Below are 12,920 nucleotides of genomic sequence, written 5' to 3'. Positions count from 1 at the left end.
CTTATCCCTTGCGGCCAATCAGATATAGTGTCGAATGCACAAGGGACTACTGTAAATTTCCTAGAATGCTTAGATATTGTACTCTAGTGCTATGTCTATAAACAATATGCACCTTTCCCCTAACCTCCCTCTCTTCTTTCTGTATCCCCATGTTTTTGATGCAAAACAATAAAACTTGAATTAAACAAAAAAAAATATTGGAAATGGTTTCTTTATTCATATACTCTTCCATAAATGAAATTAAAATGCAGGATAGCGTTTAATGACAGATTTAATAGTGCTGCCTTTGCTGAAAGTCTTTAAATTTATTTTGTGACTCCATTCATTGATCACAGACTATCTCAGAGTTTACACATCAAGGAGTTAGCTTTACAGCAGTGCAAAGTACAAAGTTAAAACATAGCCTACAAATGTTGGTATAATTGGCACTTGGCGCAGGGAGCTACTTTTAATTACTGTTAACATTAACATGGGAAACTTGTATGAAGCTGATAAAGTAAAACCTTACTTATTTGGTATTTGCAGCAAAAAATAATAATAATATGTTCCTCATAAAAAAGTGCAAAAAGGCACTAGCAGAGCTCATGGGCTCTTTGGACTCCAAAACTACACAGAGATTAATCAGGGGTCCTGAATCCAAGATGCATAAAACCCATATGCCTCAGACCCAGGGACCTAGTACATGCCTCCTTCTTTCACCACCCAGTTTATGGTGGTATGGGAGGTGATAACATACCATGGAAGGACCTTGGAACTGTAAAAATAAATGATCTCATGAAGGTATAATAGCTATGACCAGAATATTAATTTATAGTAAAATTATGAAAATTATGTTTCTCCTGTTTTTTTGGTTTTTTTTCTTCTATTAGATGGTGAGAAGGAGGGAAGGTAAAAATTCAGCTAAAATGTTATATTGCATTACTTAACAGAGGCCATTTGCTTTGTGTTGGATAGAAAGTGGTTAAATTGCACTCTTGCTGCCGCTTCCCTTATTTTTCATCCATTTTTTAAAACTTGGAAACACGAGTTACACCTGGCAATAGAGCTGGAATAGATTGAAACAAGCAAACGAGAACAAAACAAATTGTAATAACTGCCACACAAATCAGGTACAAAAATAACAAATAACAACACAAACAGAATTATTACCTATTATTATTATTATTACCTACCTTAGACATTTTTTGATCATTTAGAAAATGTTATCCTTGTACAAAAAATACTTTATCTTAAAGATCGTAAAGATACATTACCCTGGTCATCATACTTGGGGGACATGATTTTGAAGAAGTGTAAAAACGTAATTTCTTTTTTCTTTTACTTGAGTTTGCAATTTCTCTTTTCACTACTCCATACCTTTTGTTTGTTCATTAACTAAAAAAACTATTAGTAAATTATATTACTATTATAAACCAGAAACAACAGCTGGGAACTTGTAGATCAAGAATAGTGATGTCCCGAACGGTTTGCTGGCGAATAGTTCCTGGCGAACATAGCGTGTTCACGTTCGCCACAGACGGCGAACATATGCGATGTTCGGTCCGCCTCCTATTCGTCATCATTAAGTAAACTTCGACCCTGTACCTCACAGTCAGCAGACACATTCCAGCCAATCAGCAGCAGACCCTCCCTCCCAGACCCTCCCACCTCCTAGACAGCATACAATTTAGATTAATTCTGAAGCTGCATTCATGTTCTATTTTTCTATTGGTTTTTTTTTGTGTTTGTGTTTATTATACATTATCCTCCATAGCCAGTAACCTGTGTTTATTATACATTATCCCCCCATAGCCAGTAACCTGTGTTTATTATACATTATCCTCCCATAGCCAGTAACCTGTGTTTATTCTACATTATCCTCCCCATAGCCACTAACCTGTGTTTATTATACATTATACACCCATAGCCAGTAACCTGTGTTTATTCTACATTATCCTCCCATAGCCAGTAACCTGTGTTTATTATGCATTTTCCCTGAATAGCAAGTAACCTGTGTTTATTATACATTATCCCCCCAATAGCCAGTAACCTGTGTTTATTATACCTTATCCCTCCCATATCCAGTAACCTGTGTTTATTATACATTATCCCCCCATAGCCAGTAACCTGTGTTTATTATACATTATCCTTCCCATAGCCAGTAACCTGTGTTTATTATAAATTATCCTCTCCATAGCCAGTAACCTGTGTTTATTATATATTATCCCCCCATAGCCAGTAACCTGTGTTTATTATGCATTATCCGTCCCATAGCCAGTAACCTGTGTTTATTATACATTATCCCCCCATAGCCAGTAACCTGTGTTTATTATACATTATCCCTCCCATAGCCAGTAACATGTGTTTATTATACATTATCCCCCCATAGCCAGTAACCTGTGTTTATTATACATTATCCCTCCCACAGCCAGTAACCTGTGTTTATCATACATTATCCCTCCCATAGCCAGTAACGTGTTTATTATACATTATCCCCCCATAGCCAGTAACCTGTGTTTATTATACATTATCCTCCCCATAGCCAGTAACCTGTGTCTATTATACATTATCCCCCCCATAGCCAGTAACCTGTGTTTATTATACATTATCCTCCCATAGCCAGTAACCTGTGTTTATTATACATTATCCCTCCATAGCCAGTAACCTGTGTTTATTATACATTATACCCCATAGCCAGTAACCTATGTTTATTATACATTATCCCTCCCATAGCCAGTAACCTATGTTTATTATACATTATCCCCCCATAGCCAGTAACCTGTGTTTATTATACATTATCCTCCCCATAGGCAGTAAGTTGTGTTTATTATACATTGTGACGAGAGCAATCTCGCCACATTGCATTGGAGAAGCCTAGTTGCCCACCTGCTGCCTTTGGACTATGGACCAGACTTTAAAAGACTTTATTTTCCCTGCAGAAAGGCTTATTCGTGCCTTTCTGCTGGGGTGTTCGGTAGATTTTATCTACCGAACAAACTGCCGAAGGAGCGACTGCCTGGGAGCTGGAGTGTGCCGCCAATTTACCTTCCCGAAGCTGCGGTTAACAGCAGCTTAATTGACGAATACAGGGTGGTCTTTGTTCATTTAACAAACACGTGGCGGCGGCCATTTTAAAAGTCCCGTATGGCCAGCGGTGTTCGGCACTTAAACTATGGCACTAAAAACGGACACTTATTTGCACGAACACCGCTGAGCCGTCCGCCGCCTGGTTCCTGTTCGTACAGTTTAACGAATACATGTCTATTCGGTATGTTATTTTATGTGAATGTGTTAACCCAGATAGCTATGCCATGGAGACCATTCGTGTAGTTAAAGACTTTGGCTCCATGGCAATTGAACTGTGTGAATAGGATCTGAGCCATATTCGGTAGTTTTGTGCGCTAGGATACCAGCTATCTGGGGATATGTGAAATGCCTGTGTTTTATGTAGACAAGGTGACTTTATGTATTTTAAAGTGTTTACTGTCTTTGTGTCCCCACGTGTATAATGGAGTCTTGCCTCTGTCCTAGGAGATAATTGAATTATTTCTCAATTATCTCCAGGATAGAGGGAGGGAATTAGGATGCATTGTGGTGATGTTTTACTGCTGTGTGTCTGTAATTGGTGTATGTCTGTCCCTTGTCACAGTCTTCCATCTGGTTCCCTAGGGGAGTGTCCACCAGGTGGGAGACTTGCATAAATACTGGGCGGGTAGCCCATAATAAACCAGACCACTGCTTGACCCTCAACACGGAGCTCTGTCTCGTCTTTGGGGGGATTCACTGTATGCTGTTAGAGACTGATTGCCAGGAGTGTAAGCCGCTTGGGAGCTTTTCCTGTTCGTCTGCTAGCAGCTATTTGTGAGGTTCCGGTTCGGGAGTTTGGAGTGCTACCTTATTCCCTTGTATGCAGTTCGGGAGTTTGGTGCATTCACTTGTATTCAATTCGTGAGTTTGGTGTTCTACAGTAGCTGCCGTTATATCTGAAAGGGGAAGATCGCCTAAACGGATTTTAAGCCCTTGTCTGCTGAAACGGTCCGTTACATACATTATCCCCCCATAGCCAGTAACCTGTGTTTATTATACATTATCCCTCCATAGCCAGTAACCTGTGTTTATTATACATTATCCCCCCATAGCCAGTAACCTGTGTTTATTATACATTATCCCTCCCACAGCCAGTAACCTGTGTTTATTATACATTATCCCTCCCATAGCCAGTAACCTGTGTTTATGATACAGTATCCCCCCATAGCCAGTAACCTGTGTTTATTATACATTATCCTCCCATAGCCAGTAACCTGTGTTTATTATACATTATCCCTCCATAGCCAGTAACCTGTGTTTATTATACATTATCCCCCCATAGCCAGTAACCTGTGTTTATTATACATTATCCCTCCCACAGCCAGTAACCTGTGTTTATTATACATTATCCCTCCCATAGCCAACCTGTGTTTATTATACAGTATCCCCCCCATAGCCAGTAACCTGTGTTTATTATACATTATCCTCCCCATAGCCAGTAACCTGTGTTTATTATACATTATCCCCTCATAGCCAGTAACCTGTGTTTATTATACATTATCCTCCCATAGCCAGTAACCTGTGTTTATTATACATTATCCCTCCCATAGCCAGTAACCTGTGTTTATTATACATTATCCTCCCCATAGCCAGTAACCTGTGTTTATTATACATTATCACCCATAGTCATTTATCGTTGGACCTAGGCAGCATGATGTCTTAGGCCGGCCCAGAGAGTGAGTGAGTGAGTGAATAATATAATATATATATTCAGAAACATATTAGTAATATATGTAAATTGGGTTCATGCAAAGAGGGTGAAAAAGGTATTAAAGAAAAACACACTTATTGCATCAAATTTACAAAGCCAAACTTTTAAAAGCTTTCCTCATTTCTTTCTCAGGATGAGGAATATATCGGTTGTAGACTGAGGATTTCCATCTGCCCAATCTTTTAATAATATGCACTGGAGTGTCAGTGTTGAAGGAGACCAAAGCTGCCCCTATTCTAAATGAAAGACCAGAGACATGGATACAACACAATTCAGAGGGATTCAGTGAGAGTAGTGGTGATGAAATGTGTGTGGCATGACTGAGTGTGGGTAAGTAAAAGTCAAGTATTTTAGCTAGGCACTAGTTCTAGGTGGGATAAAGTGGTATAGCGGATGGATGAGTAGTTTGGTTCGTTTTAGAGGTTTGTAGAGAAAGTATATAGTGATCTTGATTTTTAGCGATATCCAATATTTTTAAGGTGGTCCCAGTGCCACCACTCATATCTGGTGTCACAATAGCTTGCATTTAAAAAAAAAAACAAAAAAAAACCTTTTTTGACTGTAATATAATAGCAGTCAGTTTCCTTCACACGTGTGCGTTTCAGGGCATACCAGGGCACAGTGTCACACCAGTGCAACTCATATCTGGTGTAACAGAAGTGTACATTTAAAAAAAAAAAATACAGGGGGCTTGTTGTCACCTTTCGGGGACCCTTGGTGTTGTATGTGGCTGGGTGGAGGAAGAGACCTTCAATGACATCAGTGAGGACAAGGAACGGGATATGGCTAGCTTGGTATCCAAACTTGTACAAATGGGGAGTTTGCGGTTGTGCAAATGGACTGTTTGCGGTTGTTTGAGGTGTGTTAAACGGGGAGTTTGGTCTGTCACTGTGAAGCGGGTGTAACCCTTACACTAAAGAAAAACATGTTACTTGCGCTCTATCCTTTATCCCTATGTATTTTTAAAACAAATGGAGGTCTTTTAGTTACCTCCAATGGCCATGAGAGGATTGAGCCCACCTGCCACATCAAGGCAGACCCCCCCTAGGTGGGTCCTAACTCTAACCATTCGCCTTGCTTCCTTGAGCCTCTGGCAAAAATCTCTAATGAGACAGAAAGGGGTATTTTTTATATACACCCCTACACATTATTAGCCCTTAATAGGGAACACATGGGATGGGCGGCTGCATTGTAACAAGGCTGAGTAATACAAAAATTGGATACAAATGCAGAAAGAAAAGTCCTGCGCTCAACTCCCATCACTACTGGGCGGCTGCAATGACTACAGTACACATCAGCCCCAATACATAGTAAAAACCAAAGAAAAACATGTTACTTGCGCTCTATCCTTTATCCCTATGTATTTTTAAAACAAATGGAGGTCTTTTAGTTACCTCCAATGGCCATGAGAGGATTGAGCCCACCTGCCACATCAAGGCAGACCCCCCCTAGGTGGGTCCTAACTCTAACCATTCGCCTTGCTTCCTTGAGCCTCTGGCAAAAATCTCTAATGAGACAGAAAGGGGTATTTTTTATATACACCCCTACACATTATTAGCCCTTAATAGGGAACACATGGGATGGGCGGCTGCATTGTAACAAGGCTGAGTAATACAAAAATTGGATACAAATGCAGAAAGAAAAGTCCTGCGCTCAACTCCCATCACTACTGGGCGGCTGCAATGACTACAGTACACATCAGCCCCAATACATAGTAAAAACCAAAGAAAAACATGTTACTTGCGCTCTATCCTTTATCCCTATGTATTTTTAAAACAAATGGAGGTCTTTTAGTTACCTCCAATGGCCATGAGAGGATTGAGCCCACCTGCCACATCAAGGCAGACCCCCCCTAGGTGGGTCCTAACTCTAACCATTCGCCTTGCTTCCTTGAGCCTCTGGCAAAAATCTCTAATGAGACAGAAAGGGGTATTTTTTATATACACCCCTACACATTATTAGCCCTTAATAGGGAACACATGGGATGGGCGGCTGCATTGTAACAAGGCTGAGTAATACAAAAATTGGATACAAATGCAGAAAGAAAAGTCCTGCGCTCAACTCCCATCACTACTGGGCGGCTGCAATGACTACAGTACACATCAGCCCCAATACATAGTAAAAACCAAAGAAAAACATGTTACTTGCGCTCTATCCTTTATCCCTATGTATTTTTAAAACAAATGGAGGTCTTTTAGATACCTCCAATGGCCATGAGAGGATTGAGCCCACCTTCCACATCAAGGCAGACCCCCCCTAGGTGGGTCCTAACTCTAACCATTCGCCTTGCTTCCTTGAGCCTCTGGCAAAAATCTCTAATGAGACAGAAAGGGGTATTTTTTATATACACCCCTACACATTATTAGCCCTTAATAGGGAACACATGGGATGGGCGGCTGCATTGTAACAAGGCTGAGTAATACAAAAATTGGATACAAATGCAGAAAGAAAAGTCCTGCGCTCAACTCCCATCACTACTGGGCGGCTGCAATGACTACAGTACACATCAGCCCCAATACATAGTAAAAACCAAAGAAAAACATGTTACTTGCGCTCTATCCTTTATCCCTATGTATTTTTAAAACAAATGGAGGTCTTTTAGTTACCTCCCATGGCCATGAGAGGATTGAGCCCACCTGCCACATCAAGGCAGACCCCCCCTAGGTGGGTCCTAACTCTAACCATTCTAAACATGTTTTTCTTTGGTTTTTACTATGTATTGGGGCTGATGTGTACTGTAGTCATTGCAGCCGCCCAGTAGTGATGGGAGTTGAGCGCAGGACTTTTCTTTCTGCATTTGTATCCAATTTTTGTATTACTCAGCCTTGTTACAATGCAGCCGCCCATCCCATGTGTTCCCTATTAAGGGCTAATAATGTGTAGGGGTGTATATAAAAAATACCCCTTTCTGTCTCATTAGAGATTTTTGCCAGAGGCTCAAGGAAGCAAGGCGAATGGTTAGAGTTAGGACCCACCTAGGGGGGGTCTGCCTTGATGTGGCAGGTGGGCTCAATCCTCTCATGGCCATTGGAGGTAACTAAAAGACCTCCATTTGTTTTAAAAATACATAGGGATAAAGGATAGAGCGCAAGTAACATGTTTTTCTTTGGTTTTTACTATGTATTGGGGCTGATGTGTACTGTAGTCATTGCAGCCGCCCAGTAGTGATGGGAGTTGAGCGCAGGACTTTTCTTTCTGCATTTGTATCCAATTTTTGTATTACTCAGCCTTGTTACAATGCAGCCGCCCATCCCATGTGTTCCCTATTAAGGGCTAATAATGTGTAGGGGTGTATATAAAAAATACCCCTTTCTGTCTCATTAGAGATTTTTGCCAGAGGCTCAAGGAAGCAAGGCGAATGGTTAGAGTTAGGACCCACCTAGGGGGGGTCTGCCTTGATGTGGCAGGTGGGCTCAATCCTCTCATGGCCATTGGAGGTAACTAAAAGACCTCCATTTGTTTTAAAAATACATAGGGATAAAGGATAGAGCGCAAGTAACATGTTTTTCTTTGGTTTTTACTATGTATTGGGGCTGATGTGTACTGTAGTCATTGCAGCCGCCCAGTAGTGATGGGAGTTGAGCGCAGGACTTTTCTTTCTGCATTTGTATCCAATTTTTGTATTACTCAGCCTTGTTACAATGCAGCCGCCCATCCCATGTGTTCCCTATTAAGGGCTAATAATGTGTAGGGGTGTATATAAAAAATACCCCTTTCTGTCTCATTAGAGATTTTTGCCAGAGGCTCAAGGAAGCAAGGCGAATGGTTAGAGTTAGGACCCACCTAGGGGGGGTCTGCCTTGATGTGGCAGGTGGGCTCAATCCTCTCATGGCCATTGGAGGTAACTAAAAGACCTCCATTTGTTTTAAAAATACATAGGGATAAAGGATAGAGCGCAAGTAACATGTTTTTCTTTGGTTTTTACTATGTATTGGGGCTGATGTGTACTGTAGTCATTGCAGCCGCCCAGTAGTGATGGGAGTTGAGCGCAGGACTTTTCTTTCTGCATTTGTATCCAATATTTGTATTACTCAGCCTTGTTACAATGCAGCCGCCCATCCCATGTGTTCCCTATTAAGGGCTAATAATGTGTAGGGGTGTATATAAAAAATACCCCTTTCTGTCTCATTAGAGATTTTTGCCAGAGGCTCAAGGAAGCAAGGCGAATGGTTAGAGTTAGGACCCACCTAGGGGGGGTCTGCCTTGATGTGGCAGGTGGGCTCAATCCTCTCATGGCCATTGGAGGTAACTAAAAGACCTCCATTTGTTTTAAAAATACATAGGGATAAAGGATAGAGCGCAAGTAACATGTTTTTCTTTGGTTTTTACTATGTATTGGGGCTGATGTGTACTGTAGTCATTGCAGCCGCCCAGTAGTGATGGGAGTTGAGCGCAGGACTTTTCTTTCTGCATTTGTATCCAATTTTTGTATTACTCAGCCTTGTTACAATGCAGCCGCCCATCCCATGTGTTCCCTATTAAGGGCTAATAATGTGTAGGGGTGTATATAAAAAATACCCCTTTCTGTCTCATTAGAGATTTTTGCCAGAGGCTCAAGGAAGCAAGGCGAATGGTTAGAGTTAGGACCCACCTAGGGGGGGTCTGCCTTGATGTGGCAGGTGGGCTCAATCCTCTCATGGCCATTGGAGGTAACTAAAAGACCTCCATTTGTTTTAAAAATACATAGGGATAAAGGATAGAGCGCAAGTAACATGTTTTTCTTTGGTTTTTACTATGTATTGGGGCTGATGTGTACTGTAGTCATTGCAGCCGCCCAGTAGTGATGGGAGTTGAGCGCAGGACTTTTCTTTCTGCATTTGTATCCAATTTTTGTATTACTCAGCCTTGTTACAATGCAACCGCCCATCCCATGTGTTCCCTATTAAGGGCTAATAATGTGTAGGGGTGTATATAAAAAATACCCCTTTCTGTCTCATTAGAGATTTTTGCCAGAGGCTCAAGGAAGCAAGGCGAATGGTTAGAGTTAGGACCCACCTAGGGGGGGTCTGCCTTGATGTGGCAGGTGGGCTCAATCCTCTCATGGCCATTGGAGGTAACTAAAAGACCTCCATTTGTTTTAAAAATACATAGGGATAAAGGATAGAGCGCAAGTAACATGTTTTTCTTTGGTTTTTACTATGTATTGGGGCTGATGTGTACTGTAGTCATTGCAGCCGCCCAGTAGTGATGGGAGTTGAGCGCAGGACTTTTCTTTCTGCATTTGTATCCAATTTTTGTATTACTCAGCCTTGTTACAATGCAGCCGCCCATCCCATGTGTTCCCTATTAAGGGCTAATAATGTGTAGGGGTGTATATAAAAAATACCCCTTTCTGTCTCATTAGAGATTTTTGCCAGAGGCTCAAGGAAGCAAGGCGAATGGTTAGAGTTAGGACCCACCTAGGGGGGGTCTGCCTTGATGTGGCAGGTGGGCTCAATCCTCTCATGGCCATTGGAGGTAACTAAAAGACCTCCATTTGTTTTAAAAATACATAGGGATAAAGGATAGAGCGCAAGTAACATGTTTTTCTTTGGTTTTTACTATGTATTGGGGCTGATGTGTACTGTAGTCATTGCAGCCGCCCAGTAGTGATGGGAGTTGAGCGCAGGACTTTTCTTTCTGCATTTGTATCCAATTTTTGTATTACTCAGCCTTGTTACAATGCAGCCGCCCATCCCATGTGTTCCCTATTAAGGGCTAATAATGTGTAGGGGTGTATATAAAAAATACCCCTTTCTGTCTCATTAGAGATTTTTGCCAGAGGCTCAAGGAAGCAAGGCGAATGGTTAGAGTTAGGACCCACCTAGGGGGGGGTCTGCCTTGATGTGGCAGGTGGGCTCAATCCTCTCATGGCCATTGGAGGTAACTAAAAGACCTCCATTTGTTTTAAAAATACATAGGGATAAAGGATAGAGCGCAAGTAACATGTTTTTCTTTGGTTTTTACTATGTATTGGGGCTGATGTGTACTGTAGTCATTGCAGCCGCCCAGTAGTGATGGGAGTTGAGCGCAGGACTTTTCTTTCTGCATTTGTATCCAATTTTTGTATTACTCAGCCTTGTTACAATGCAGCCGCCCATCCCATGTGTTCCCTATTAAGGGCTAATAATGTGTAGGGGTGTATATAAAAAATACCCCTTTCTGTCTCATTAGAGATTTTTGCCAGAGGCTCAAGGAAGCAAGGCGAATGGTTAGAGTTAGGACCCACCTAGGGGGGGTCTGCCTTGATGTGGCAGGTGGGCTCAATCCTCTCATGGCCATTGGAGGTAACTAAAAGACCTCCATTTGTTTTAAAAATACATAGGGATAAAGGATAGAGCGCAAGTAACATGTTTTTCTTTGGTTTTTACTATGTATTGGGGCTGATGTGTACTGTAGTCATTGCAGCCGCCCAGTAGTGATGGGAGTTGAGCGCAGGACTTTTCTTTCTGCATTTGTATCCAATTTTTGTATTACTCAGCCTTGTTACAATGCAGCCGCCCATCCCATGTGTTCCCTATTAAGGGCTAATAATGTGTAGGGGTGTATATAAAAAATACCCCTTTCTGTCTCATTAGAGATTTTTGCCAGAGGCTCAAGGAAGCAAGGCGAATGGTTAGAGTTAGGACCCACCTAGGGGGGGTCTGCCTTGATGTGGCAGGTGGGCTCAATCCTCTCATGGCCATTGGAGGTAACTAAAAGACCTCCATTTGTTTTAAAAATACATAGGGATAAAGGATAGAGCGCAAGTAACATGTTTTTCTTTGGTTTTTACTATGTATTGGGGCTGATGTGTACTGTAGTCATTGCAGCCGCCCAGTAGTGATGGGAGTTGAGCGCAGGACTTTTCTTTCTGCATTTGTATCCAATTTTTGTATTACTCAGCCTTGTTACAATGCAGCCGCCCATCCCATGTGTTCCCTATTAAGGGCTAATAATGTGTAGGGGTGTATATAAAAAATACCCCTTTCTGTCTCATTAGAGATTTTTGCCAGAGGCTCAAGGAAGCAAGGCGAATGGTTAGAGTTAGGACCCACCTAGGGGGGGTCTGCCTTGATGTGGCAGGTGGGCTCAATCCTCTCATGGCCATTGGAGGTAACTAAAAGACCTCCATTTGTTTTAAAAATACATAGGGATAAAGGATAGAGCGCAAGTAACATGTTTTTCTTTGGTTTTTACTATGTATTGGGGCTGATGTGTACTGTAGTCATTGCAGCCGCCCAGTAGTGATGGGAGTTGAGCGCAGGACTTTTCTTTCTGCATTTGTAACCCTTACACTACCTGATCGATACAACATCATACCTGATGTTTTAAAGCACGGTATTCCAAACAATTTACGAATGTTAGGTGATTTATGCCCTTTATGGATTAAAACCAGACTCTGCATCAACTCTGTAATTTTCCTTCGGAGTTTTGCCATGGATCCCCCTCCGGCATGCCACAGTCCAGGTGTTAGTCCCCTTGAAACAACTTTTCCATCACTATTGTGGGCAGAAAGAGTCCCTGTGGGTTTTAAAATTCGCCTGCCTATTGAAGTCTATGGTGGTTTGCCGGGTTCGCCCGTTCGCGAACATTTGCGGAAGTTCGCGTTCGCCGTTTGCGAATGGAAAATTTCATGTTCGCGACATTACTAATCAAGAATTAAATCTTAAAGTTTACAGAATGAAAGGAGACAACATGTTTATAAAACAAGATTGTCAAACAGCCTGATTTATCATCCAGGAAAAGCAGCTGTCTCACTATTTCCAGCGATTTTCATCAAATAAATACACGTGGAAAAGAAATACAACAAGAAAATATATATATAGTTTTAAAGTTTTAATATAAAGTTTTATTTTTTATTAAAGTTTTCATGTTACTTGAGACACATAACGTGCTTATAGTAAAAAAGCATAAGTGGTATGGTGAGAGCAAACTATATACACCAAGTATAAAACAGATAAGATGAATAAAACAGGCAATGCTACCATATATCTTTGGATTGTTTACATGTCCTAAAAACATAAAATAAAGAACATAGTATAGCCTGTATATAATAATACAAATAAATATAGGTATAGAATTGCCCACTCACGTGGTGCTGAGACGTTTGAAGTGGCTCAGAATATAAGCGCCTTGTAAAGTATTCCTGGAGACCAAATGCTCAGAAGCAAATCAGATTGTT

This window comes from Pelobates fuscus, chromosome 2, assembly GCF_036172605.1.
Source record: "Pelobates fuscus isolate aPelFus1 chromosome 2, aPelFus1.pri, whole genome shotgun sequence".
In the NCBI taxonomy this organism is placed as follows: Eukaryota; Metazoa; Chordata; class Amphibia; order Anura; family Pelobatidae; genus Pelobates; species Pelobates fuscus.
The sequence above is the reverse complement of the archived record's forward strand: the minus strand, read 5'-3'. Positions refer to the sequence as shown.